This window comes from Dendrobates tinctorius, unplaced genomic scaffold (genome assembly GCF_039654945.1).
Source record: "Dendrobates tinctorius isolate UK_male_01 unplaced genomic scaffold, ASM3965494v1 ptg000048l, whole genome shotgun sequence".
NCBI lineage: Eukaryota > Metazoa > Chordata > Amphibia > Anura > Dendrobatidae > Dendrobates > Dendrobates tinctorius.
In genome coordinates, this window is record NW_027361716.1 from 1208740 (window position 1) to 1222100 (window position 13361).

Here is a 13361-nt window from a genome sequence, read left to right on the forward strand (position 1 = left end):
TCTAGCTTTTCTAGAGTTCTGAATAACAATTATTCATAGTCATGTTGTGAAAAATCTCCCACCTGTACCTCAGTGTAAGGGCGCAGTCAGACGACCGTATTACTTGTGCGAGGATCACATCGCAATCCTTGGACTGGCTGTCGGCTCTCCTGACCAGCCGCATAGAAATATATGATCAGATCAGGAGAGCCGACAGCCAGTCCGAGAAGTGCAATGCAATCCTCGCGCAAGCAGTACGGCTGACTGACTGCATCCTTAGGCCGGGATCACACATGCAAGGAATACAACCGAGTCTCGCATGTTAATACCTGGCACTGCCGCCGGCACTCGGATCTGAGCATGTGGCCGCATAGCAATACATGGAGACGCACGCTCTGCTACTGAGTGCCGGCGGCAGTGCCGGGTATTAACATACGAGACTTGGCCGTATTCCTCTCATGTGTGATCCCGGCCTTACAAGGACTCTGACCGAAGAGTGGTAAGGACTCTGACCGAAGGGTGAGCTCATCATTACAGTATCAATATTATGAGACCACTGGTGTACTTTTAATTGGTGGCCATAAAGTTCTAAACTCTACATGACTTTTTAGATAGTTATTATCAGCCCGCTATCACTTACACTCCCCTCCTCCTGGATCCTTCCAGATCAACTGTTCTGCCCTCATTAATCATTACTCTGCACACAGATATGCGGAACCACACCTAACCATGTGACCGTTCTGGCACGTGCTTCTTCATACAACCGTGAGTTTGTAAATAAAGGCTACGTGGAGGGAAGGCGCACAGGCCCGGCTCAGGCACCGCCATAGATGGAGGTCCTACGTGTGGCATGTGAGATGCACATATTCATACAGGAGAATGAGGATCTGTCAACAAACGTCTAAGGAGATGAGAATTTATACTTCTGCATTTCTTGGTTGGCCAAAGTGCAGGGACTGTGTATTAATACACATCCCATCGGCTACACCACCTCTCGGGCAGGGAGACATGTTGGAGTCACCCACCATTGGGAGCAATTCAAGCTTGAAGCTGCTCTTCAAGGTTATGTGTGACCCACCTAGCAAGTATTGCACTTGGAAAGAATTTACAGTCTTATATGTTCGACACGGCATGCAGAGTGTCCCAGGTGGTAATACACCATCACGTTTTATTGCCGTTGCGATAAGTTTAATATGACAGTGTGACTCTTGGACCAGAAAAGGTGGAACAAACTTGGTATAAAACCAGAAAAATAGTGTATACAATACAATATAAGAAAAAAAAAATATATATATATTAATTTAATGGCTCTAACAGCCTTAGTAACAGTGACTCTGCAGAATGTTTATTGAATTGTATCACAAGGATAATCTCTGCAGGTTTCCACAGTGCAGGTCACACCTACCATGACTATTAAGCAGCCATGTCAGGTAAATAAATGCCTATTATTGTGTACGAATATTACATTATATTATTCTCAGTTACAAAACAGACGCAGATGATGGACAAAAAAATGTAATAATGAGAGAAGAACTGATGGCACTCACCAAGCTGCATAAAGAAACTTCCTTTATTTACAAAATAAGTGCATATCACGGGCGAGAGTTACATGTGTGCGACGGGGGAACAGCCGTTTCGCCTTCACTTGCGCTTCATCTGACCAACAGACCTGTGATATGCACTTATATTCGAAATGAAAGAAGTTTAGCATAATCACATTGTAGAAATAGCATACAGTAGAATAAATGCATTAGGCCAGGATCACACATGCGAGAAACTCGGACGAGTCTCGCATCATAATACCCGGCACTGCCGCCAGCACTCGGGAGCTGAGCGTGCAGCTGCATGTATTTCTATGCAGCCGCACGCTCCGCTCCCGAGTGCCGGGTATTAAGATGCCAGACTCGTCCGAGATTCTCGCATGTGCGATCCCGGCCTTAAAGGGGTTGTCCCCTTTCAGAAAGCTTTATATAACATGTACAGTTTGATGTAAAAAAGAAAATGTGCTTTCCTCTAACCTTCCCAAGTCCAGCGCTTAGTCTTTGCCGCCTTACCGTTTTCTGTAACTTGGCCGAAGTGGCGATGTCATGTCAGCCTTGCTGCAGCCAATCACAGTTCAGCTGCTCTGAGCGGACCATGCCTATTAAACGGGCAGCGCTGCGATTGGCTGCAGTGAAGTTCATGTAACTGAGACCAGGGCAGTGGCAATAACCCAGTGATAGACCGGGGGAGGGTGAATACAGCACATAGTTTTGGAAAGGCTTCTAGAACTGTGTTCTGTCAGCTGCTGCCCTTTGCTTCAGTGATGGTGAATAAGGAACACCGCAGGATGCACAACAATGTAGAAAAAGTGCAGGACACGGGCCCTGACGATAATGACCGTCCGAAGAATAGACCATGTAGTTATTCTTCAATTGTCAAAGACATCACGATGAAGGATATCCCGACAGAACACTGTCATTTCACACCTAACAACAGAAATGTATTGGCTTTGTTGTGTCACATTAAAGGGGTTCTCTGTTACCAATCAGCAGCACAGGCAATAACTTATTGGTCAGTGGTGGTACAACTGCTGTGACCCGCACCGATTGGCAGAATGGGGAACTTTTCTACTTATCGGATTGTAGCGGCAGAGTGGAAGTCTGACCAATGCTCAATTCATTCCCTAAGGGGTTGCACTCAGCCTTTACATACATAGAACACGAGTGCAGTGGAGTACTGCCACGGGCAATGCCACGCAGTTCTAGCAAGGGCAAAAGTTCCTCATTCTGCTGATTGGTGCAGGTTCCAGCAGTCGGACCTCCACCGACCAATACGTTATCACCTGCCCATAGGATAGGTGAAAACCCCTGAAACTTGCTGCATAGTGATCTCTTTCTTGTTTCTGAGTATAAGAATGGGTACCTCTATAATGAATACACCAAGCTACTTAAAGAGGATCTGTCACTATGTCATGTGGCCAGTGTTTGGTCTTATTTAATTCTTGCTGCTCTCCTGAGTATTCTGTTGTGATTTTTTTTTTATTTGCCCTATGGATCTACACATATGGGCCCTTTTATTCAGTGCTTATTTTATGGTCTTTACAAGGGTGCACTGCTCACAGGATCTTCAGGGGCGTGTCTTTAGGCTGCTCTGCATAATTACTAGAATACTCAGGAGAGCAGAAAGAATAAAATTACAGCAAAAACTGGGCTGTTATGGCATGGTGAGAGGTCCTCTGTAAATAGCTAGTGTCACGGTACCACCCTTCAGTATATTTTGAACACAATTACTGACAGCTCAGCTGTCCAATCTAGAACAGGGGCATGCTGAAGCTGACAGTAATTTGATTGACAGTTCAGTCATCCAGTATGGTGCAGGGGTGTGCTGGACTGTCAGTGTATTGATTGACAGCTCTGTCATCCAATCTGAGACGGAGATGTGCTAGCTGTCTCCAGGTGTTCACTGTCCCAGGTGATTTCCAGGCTACTTAACTGAGGCTGTTGCTCCCAGACAGCTGCCAGATGTACATTCAGTTACTGCATGGTTTATCTCCCTGTGCCTTGCGTTCTGTTTGTAGATCTTTCCTTGCCTGACCTTGGACCTCGTTCTGACCATCCATCTGTTTAACCCCTTCTGCTCTAATCCACTATTCTCCTGGTATTCTGACCTCGGAACATTACCTGCCTATTCCTTTTTTTCTTCCTTCGGTTTATGATGTACCCTCCTGGCTTTTGACCTCTGACTGCTTGACTATCCAGTCTCTCAGCTTAGCCTTGAGAAGTGACTCAGCATCACAACTAGATATAATAATTACAGATCTAACCATTCTTCAACTATAGCCCCCCGCCACACACAAGTTTTGTGAAGCAACAGCGATCTCACTAGCGAGATCGCTGTGTGTGACACTTACCAGCGACCGGCCCCCCTGCCAGGTATCACTGATCGTCGCTACGTGTGACAGGCGGGAGACCAGTGATTAGCGAGCTGGCGCTGGTAACTAAGGTACACATCGGGCTTCTAAGCGGCATGCAGCACTTATAAACCCGATGTGTACCTTAGTTACCAGCGTGCTGGTGCAGGGAGCTGGTAACCAAGGTACACATCGGGTTTCTAAGTGCCGCGCGGTGCTTAGAAACCCGATGTGTACCTTGGTTACCAGCTCTCTGCATCAGCGCGCTGGTAACTAAGGTACACAGTGGGTAACTAAGCGACGTGCGTCGCTTGTTACCCGCGTGTCGCTGGTGCTGATCACTGGTGAAGCTGCCTGTTTGGCAGCTCACCAGCGATCATGTAGCGACACACCAGCGATCCTGACAAGTTCATATCGATGTCGGGAACGCTGGTGAGTCGCTATGTGTGACGGGGCCCTAACATATGGGAAAGAGTGTACTGTTAAATGGGTTTTCTGGTGAAAACAACTTATCACCTATCTACCTGTTACAGTGGGTACAGAAAGTATTCAGACCCCATTACATTTTTTGTTTTATTGCAGCCATTTGGTAAATTCAAAAAAGTTCATTTTTTTCTCATTAATGTACACTCTGCACCCCATCTTGACTGAAAATAAAACAGAAATGTGGAAATTTATGCAAATTTATTAAAAAGAAAAAACAAAATATCGCATGGTCATAAGCATTCAGACCCTTCGCTCAGACACTGATATTTAAGTCACATGCTGTCCATTTCCTTGTGATCCTCCTTGAGATGGTTCTACTCCTTCATTGGAGTCCAGCTGTGTTTAATTAAACTGATAGGACTTGATTTGTAAAGGCACACACTTGTCCATATAAGAACTCACAGCTCACAGTGCATGTCAGACTAAATGAGAATCATGAGGTCAAAGGAACTGCCAAGGAGCTCAGAGACAAAATTGTGGCAAGGCACAGATCTGGTCAAGGTTACAAAAGAATTTCTGCAGTACTCAAGGTTCCTAAGGACAGAGTGGCCTCCATAATCCTTAAATGGAAGAAGTTTGGGACCACCAGAAGTCGTCCTAGACCTGGACATCCAGCTAAACTGAGCAATCATAGAAGAGCCTTGGTGAGAGAGGTAAAGAAGAACCCCAAGATCACTATGGCTGAGCTCCAGAGATGCAGTAGGGAGATGGGAGAAAGTTCCACAAAGTTAACTATCACTGCAGCCCTCCACCAGTCAGGCCTTTATGGCAGAGTGGCCAGACGGAAGCCTCTCCTCAGTGCAAGACATATGAAAGCCCGCATAGAGTTTACTAAAAAACGCATGAAGGACTCCCAGACTATGAGAAATAAGATTCTCTGGTCTGATGAAAAGGAAGAATGGCAGATGATCCCCAAATCCAGGTGTGAAAAACTTGTTTCCTCATTCCCAAGAAGGCTCATGGCTGTACTAGCTCAAAAGGTGCTTCTACTCAATACTGAGCAAAGGGTCTGAATACTTATGACCATGTGATACTTCAGTTTTTCTTTTCTAATAAATTTGCAAAAATTTCTACATTTCTGTTTTTTTCAGTCAAGATGGGGTGCAGAGTGTACAATAATGAGAAAAAAATGAACTTTTTGGAAATTACCAAATGGCTGCAATGAAACAAAGTGTGAAAAATGTAAAGGGGTCTGCATACTTCCCGTAGCCACTGTACATCCTGCGGAGAGGAGATATCTTAGTGAATGGTTAGGGTCTGATAACAGAATGCAGAACTTTTTATCCACCATTCTCTATGGTGACTGCTGCTCTTCTGAGTATTCTGTTTTGTTGTGTTTTTTAAAATATTCCATACAGTTTCATACTGTTATTTAATGCAAATTTTTACAGCCTTTATCAAAGGAGGTCAGTGGTCACTAAATAAAAAGCCCTATCTTTGGATCTGCATGACAGATTGAAAAAAAAAATAGTCATGGGAGCAGCAAGAGCAAAACAAGAGCAAAACAGGGCACTTCTGACCTTATGACAGGGGACTAGAGGGGTTCAGGACACTTTTATTGATTTTTTTTTTTATTTAAATGCTTGCATTTTGCTATGTTGCAGTACATTTTTTGCCTTCTATACCCTTTGTGTGGCACGGTAGATGCAGAATGAGCTAACTGACAATCCATCAGTAAGCGCGTCCTGACGGTCTGTTAGGAGCATTTGTAGCTTATCTGTCTTTTTGTGAACTCCTCTCAGCTGATTCATGACTACAGACCACATCAACATTAAATGTGCAGCAAAACAAAGATCCTGTAAAAATCAAGCAGCGCAACATTTTTTTAAGGAATATCAATTGCAAAAAAAATTTATAGCCCAAAACACATGAGTTTAGGTAAAATAAATGTAAAGAATCTGTCAGAAGGGTTTTTTTTTTTTATATGTAATCTGAAGACAGCAGGAGAAAGAGGCTGAAACACAGATTTCAGGGATGGGTCACCTGTCAAAGTGCTGCTGTTGTTTAATAACTGTGAAGCAGGGCTGTGGAGTTGGAGTCGTGGAATCGGAGTCGGAGCTCATTTTGGTGGATTCGGAGATGGAGTCGGTATAAAATGGACCGACGCCGACTCCTAAAATATATAATAAATTTGGTACAGTAGTTCAATGCAGAATGTGCTGAATATTTTTTCATAGGAATTTGGGAAAGTTATGAAACGTCCTATAAATGGCTGTTCTATTCCTGATCTAAGGCTACATTCACACACAGCGTTTTTGCCGCGTTTTTTGAGAATACGTTTTTCAGCTGCAAAAGCAGATCAGCTTTTTATAAAACCGCATCACCTAAAAGGTTTTTAAGCTCACAGATAATGTTTTCAATAGCAAAAGCAGATTAGAAATCTGCTCTATCTATCCATTTATCCATATCTGTCTATCCATATCTTATCTGTACCAAAAAGAATGAAAGCCGGGTAGCACACAGACTAACACTCCTTTTTTTTAGCACTTTCTTTTTAGCACCAGTCAGGTACACCTCATAGCTGCCCAAAAGGACGCCCAGGCCAGGCATTGCTCGTCTTCCGTAACAAGTCAACATCAATTGATAGTTGGAATAAATAGACTGCATTCACCACATCTTAAGGTGCAGGCATTATTTTCAAGTGTAGGGGCGTGCAGTATAAGGTTCTGCAGCAGCTGAGGTGTGCAGTATGAGATTCTGCGGAAGAGTATGAGGTTCTGCCCCCCCCCCTAGTTTTGATCCTGGCTAAAACTGTTTCTTATTGATATGGCGAACCCTCAGGTAACCCTAAATGAAGGTCAATGGACACAGGTGGCTGAATTGAAGGAATTGCTTAATCACCTATCTACCGTGACTAAAAAATTACAAGATGAGGATTTAACTCCTGGCATTTTCATAAGGGAGTGGAAGAACTTGCCATTTTGCCTGTCCCAAAGAGGAGCTTTAATCGCAGATGGCATTTCTGCTTCAATGAAACGGAGAGAGACACAGCTATTGGAAAATAAAATTTTTCTGGCAGCTGTTTATGTGGACCCAAGTCATCGTATATTGCTTGATGATCAACAGCTTACTAAAGGAAAAGAAGCTCTGACTGAGGTAGCAGTTAGGAAGAGTGGCCTACAGGAGGACTTCCAGGCCCAAGAGGACTTGGATCCTGACAGTGCTACTGCTGCGATATCTTCATCCTCATCAGATGAGGAGTTTGACTTTGACAAATATTTGGATGATATGGAGCAGGCAAAGCATTGCTGCAAGGAAAAAGGTTTCACTCCGTCTCCTATAGCAAGCAGAATGACCATATTTCAGCAAAATGTTTCACTTGCTCTCAAAGAAAAAGAAAAATTCAACCATTCATCAAAACTGTGCATGAGGCAATTAATTTATACCCGGAAATTGTTAGAGATGTTGCCCATGTGGTTACGGCTTTGCCTCCAACCCAAGTTATTGTAGAGAGGTTGTTCTCTGGCCTTAAAATTATTAGGTCAGATTTTAGGTCATCTATGAAGGAGGATCTGATGGAGGCAATTCTATTTCTTAGAACAAATTCATAGACTGCACAAATGTTATTTAGTATGTTTATGTTGAAAACTGTTTTTTGCCACTTACATAGTTTATTACATAGTGTTATATATATATATACTGTATATATATATGTAATCGATATTACATAGTGTATTACATACAGTTGTGGCAAAAAGTATTGACACCCCTGCAATTCTGTCAGATAATACTCAGTTTCTTCCTGAAAATGATTGCAAACACAAATTCTTTGGTATTATTATCTTCATTTAATTTGTCTTAAATGAAAAAACACAAAAAGAATTGTCCTAAAGCCAAACTGGATATAATTCCACACCAAACATAAAAAAGAGGGTGGACAAAAGTATTGGCACTGTTCGAAAAATCATGTGATGCTTCTCTAATTTGTGTAATTAACAGCACCTGTAACTTACCTGTGGCACCTAACAGGTGTTGGCAATAACTAAATCACACTTGCAGCCAGTTGACATGGATTAAAGTTGACTCAACCTCTGTCCTGTGTCCTTGTGTGTACCACATTGAGCATGGAGAAAAGAAAGAAGACCAAAGAACTGTCTGAGGACTTGAGAAACCAAATTGTGAGGAAGCATGAGCAATCTCAAGGCTACAAGTCCATCTCCAAAGACCTGAATGTTCCTGTGTCTACCGTGCGCAGTGTCAGCAAGAAGTTTAAAGCCCATGGCACTGTGGCTACCCTCCCTAGATGTGGACGGAAAAGAAAAATTGACAAGAGATTTCAACGCAAGATTGTGCGGATGTTGGATAAAGAACCTCGACTAACATCCAAACAAGTTCAAGCTGCCCTGCAGTCCGAGGGTACAACAGTGTCAACCCGTACTATCCGTCGGTGTCTGAATGAAAAGGGATTGTATGGTAGGAGACCCAGGAAGACCCCACTTCTTACCCCGAGACATAAAAAAGACAGGCTGGAGTTTGCGAAAACTTACCTGAAAAAGCCTAACACGTTTTGGAAGAATGTTCTCTGGTCAGATGAGACAAAAGTAGAGCTTTTTGGGCAAAGGCATCAACATAGAGTTTACAGGAGAAAAAAGAGGCATTCAAAGAAAAGAACACAGTCCCTACAGTCAAACATGGTGGAGGTTACCTGATGTTTTGGGGTTGCTTTGCTGCCTCTGGCACTGGACTGCTTGACTGTGTGCATGGCATTATGAAGTCTGAAGACTACCAACAAATTTTGCAGCATAATGTAGGGCCCAGTGTGAGAAAGCTGGGTCTCCCTCAGAGGTCATGGGTCTTCCAGCAGGACAATGACCTAAAACACACTTCAAAAAGCACTAGAAAATGGTTTGAGAGAAAGCGCTGGAGACTTCTAAGGTGACCAGCAATGAGTCCAGACCTGAATCCCATAGAACACCTGTGGAGAGATCTAAAAATGGCAGTTTGGAGAAGGCACCCTTCAAATATCAGGGACCTGGAGCAGTTTGCCAAAGAAGAATGGTCTAAAATTCCAGCAGAGCATTGTAAGAAACTCATTGATGGTTACCGGAAGCGGTTGGTTATTTTGGCTAAAGGTTGTGCAACCAAGTATTAGGCTGAGGGTGCCAATACTTTTGTCTGGCCCATTTTTGGAGTTTTGTGTGAAATGATCAATGTTTTGCTTTTTGCTTCATTCTCTTTTGTGTTTTTTCATTTAAGACAAATTAAATGAAGATAATAATACCAAAGAATTTGTGTTTGCAATCATTTTCAGGAAGAAACTGAGTATTATCTGACAGAATTGCAGGGGTGTCAATACTTTTGGCCACAACTGTATTTACAATGTATTACAGTTTTTTGTGTTCTAAAGTTCTATTCCAGTAAATATATATTATGTTCTAAATGTCTTGATTCTTGTATCATAAAAATGATTAAATGTCTGATGTTCACATTGTACTACAATACATTTTTTCACTTAAATATAAGCAATATATGTCGGAGTCGGAGTCGGTGGAAGGGAAATTGAGGAGTCGGAGTCGCAGGTTTGGCTTACCGACTCCACAGCCCTGCTGTGAAGGATTTATCACTAAGAGATTAACATTGCTGGACTAGTCCTTCACCCCCTTGTGTGATAAGCAGCTCACTTTCTATGTAGTTTGTACTCAGAAAGCCTAGTGTGGGTGGAGTTAGTTGTAGTGTGGGTGGGGCTTACTTTCTCAGCTGTGCTTCATTCTAAATCTAAAAGTTCTGATTGTGTGAGAACAGCTGCACCGAGTAATCTAAGTGATACATCATTGGATTCAGCTTCTCTTTGCCTACATTACACTGCTTTCAAATGAGGTAGCAAAAACCTGCTGACAGATTCCCTTTAAGGAACTTAATATATAAAGATACACAAATCTATATAGAGTATATCTAGATCTATCTATCTATATATATATTTCTTATAGCATTCCATTCAGGTGACAACCTGTCTGAAATTTTGATGATATATTAACTGTGTGATATGTCACCACAGGACTGTGCTTCTGTTCTGTCTGATTGTGTTATCGCGTCTACTTGGCACAACGTTTTTTTTACTCAGTGACTATAGATATGATGTGCAGCTTTACAGCGTGGCTTATGATCTTATTATATTATCACTGTGATGTGCTCTCACCAGAGCATTCATGGCCCTGAGACAGAATGTGAACATTCCAGACTAGTGAGATGATATTATACACACACATTCCTAATCCTGCATTGTAATGTGGCTATTCTTGCCAGGAAGCCTTACTTTACAATTGCTTTAAAGAGTATAAGATAAATGCGTAAGTAACAATACCCAACAGTTTCTTTTTTGACTGCTGGCAAGATAAATTTTTCTGGCAGTGTTAACCAATTCACACAATCTCGTCGCTGGGTGTACACTGCTTCATTGCTAGTGCTTTTATAGTGGCTGCCAGGCCATAGCAACCTGTCTGTCTCACATTACTAAGGATTTCAGAATTGCTATAAATCTTAGAGCCAAAATGGCAACCACCATTATATCATTCAAAAGGTTACTGTCATGTCAGTTGATGTCCACTGCAATGAGAAATACAAAGTACTTACCTAAACGGACATACAACAGGTACAACCTCAAGAGGTCAGAGGCCCTTTCCACTTTCAAAGTCGGTGAAATTGTGCATTATGACGAGCTATCGGACCGCAAAGTGCTCGTATATTGTTCTTTCACAAGGACCCTTTACTGTCCCAGTCCACTAGTGATCCAACAAGACTTTTTCACCCAAAAAACATCACTCCAAAGTGCCAACAACAAGATGTCTCCCTTCTGTCTAACCTGCCATCCTCCACCTGTTGTCAAGTGTAATCCATCTCTAGCAGCAGAGAAGCAGAGTCTGATTATGAAACAACAGACTTGTCTTTCTCTGATCCTGCTTTCAACTGTCAAACTGCCAAATGATATAAAATATGCTGTCAAGTAGGATAAAGCAAATTCCTGCACCCATAGTGCTGGCAGAATGAGCGGATGGCAAGTCACAGAGCAGAAGATTCTGGACAGTTCCCTGACACAATATACAAGTGTGTGCACCAAAAGTACTTTTCAATTCCTGAAGAGGTCAATTTTACAAGTAAAATGATAGTTTGTTCATATGGTGCAATCTCCGCATGTACTCTATGACGCTGCCTAACGCTGTGACGTCGCGTTTTGCGATTTCACAATCGCAATCATTCAGCAACATTGCATTTTTTTACAATGAGTGCACAGCATAAATTGAACAGCTTGTCCGTATCGCGAGTATTGCAGAAATAAGCGCCTGTGTCTGTGTCGTTACCCTACACCAGGTCTTATCGGTGCGTTTTTTTCAGATTTTGGAAAACTATAACTCTCATCATGCAATGGCGGTCGACGCTGCCAGAGCATGCTGGGAACAGTAGTCTTAGGCTGGTTTCACACTTGCGCTTTTTTGCGCTGTTTTTTAAGCGCAAAAAAAGCATGCGCTTTTTTCCCTATCTTTTACATGGGTGCGCATAGACATGCATTTGTACGCGTTTGTATGTGCATACGTTTTTTTTGTAGTGTGCGCTCGGGCGCACAAAATGCATCCTGTTGCATTTTTTGTGCGTCCGACTTGCCCCCAAAAAATGCATGCGCACGCAATGCGTTTTTTTTACAGCCAAACACCCATTATAGTCTATGGGTGCACGTATGCGCAAAAAACGCACCGGAACCCGCAAAAAATGCACACAAACGCATGATGCGTTTTTTTATGTGCGTTTGCACTGCGCACGGTACGCAGCGCAAAAGAACGCAAGTGTGAAAGTAGCCTTAGTGACAAGTGGTCTGTATGGACATTAATGCAGCCGCGGAGCCAACTACAGCACCAGAGAACCACCCTTCACCGTAGAACTTCAAGCACTCATTGATTTCAGCAACATTTACATGACAATACATTGTAGAACCCTATAAGGACCCCATAAATAACGAATATTGTGTTCTGTTCCATTAGTTTCTTACCGGTTGCAGAATCCCACTGTAAGGGGGTGAGTCTTATGGCAGTGCTCAGATCTATCCATGTGCAGCAGAGCGCTCTCGCCTGCTATATATAGAGGGAGCAGGTAGCTAGATGTTGTAGGAGGTGGAGCGGGACCTAGAGGAGGTCTTGCACATTTCATGGGATAAGCATGAGTCAGCATGGCTCATGTTACTGAGCTTATGAATGGGCTCAGCTTCAGTGACATAACCAGCATGACAGTGATGAGTCTGTCAGATAAAGAGGGCATGTGGGCTGACAAGCCCAACCCAATGAGGAAAGAACGATCTGGAAAAGAGCAGGCTGCGGTGGGAAATCAGGATCTTCCCGCAGTAGGGTTAACGCAGTTTTCCTTTTCACATGTCGTGCAAAGTTCTGTAAAAGAGGAAGTTCTGCACTAAACTTACGGAACTGCATCACAAATAGCAGATGCAACAGAGCTGACTTGGTCATTTGACACAGTTGTTATGTAATCACTAGTGATGGGTGAGCACTGAAATGCTCAGGTGCTCATTGCTCGGGTCGAGCAAATTGGAATACTCGGGTACTCGGACAGAACAACGAGCCCAATGTAAGTCTATGGGAGACCTGAGCATTTTTACTGTGATCCCCCCGAGGGTCATTTTAAGGTCTACAAATGTCATAAAATGATGGAAACACTGCTCAAATGACACAGAGACATCATGGGGATCGCCCCTGGAAGCATTCCTGACTCCTAGGTCACAGCTTTAAACAATTTTGTCAGAGTTTAATGCCAATTTTCCCGATGCACAAAAAACATCAAAATGAAACTGAAACAGATTTTGCTGGGAAATATGTTAAGGAATTCCCCTCTTTCTTTCTTTCTTTCTTTCTTTCTTTCTTTCTTTCTTTCTTTCTTTCTTTCTTTCTTTCCTCTCTTTCTCTCTCTCTGTTCTTTCTTTCCCATCTTTCTTTCTCTCTCTGTTCTCTCTTTCTTTCCCCTCTTTCTTTCTCTTTCTCTCTCTGTTCTTTTTTCTGTCCACTCTTTC

At 42.8% G+C, this 13361-nt stretch overlaps 1 protein-coding gene across 1 annotated transcript in view; it reads right to left on the minus strand.

The window, feature by feature from the left end:
• Positions 1–12486, minus strand: part of OSGIN1 (oxidative stress induced growth inhibitor 1) — a 33066-nt gene extending 20580 nt beyond the window's left edge. The window contains exon 1 of the mRNA XM_073576271.1: positions 12336–12486. The gene's annotated coding sequence lies outside the window, so the exon portion shown is untranslated. The remainder of the gene's footprint in view (positions 1–12335) is intronic.
• Between the last annotated feature and the right edge of the window lie 875 nt (positions 12487–13361).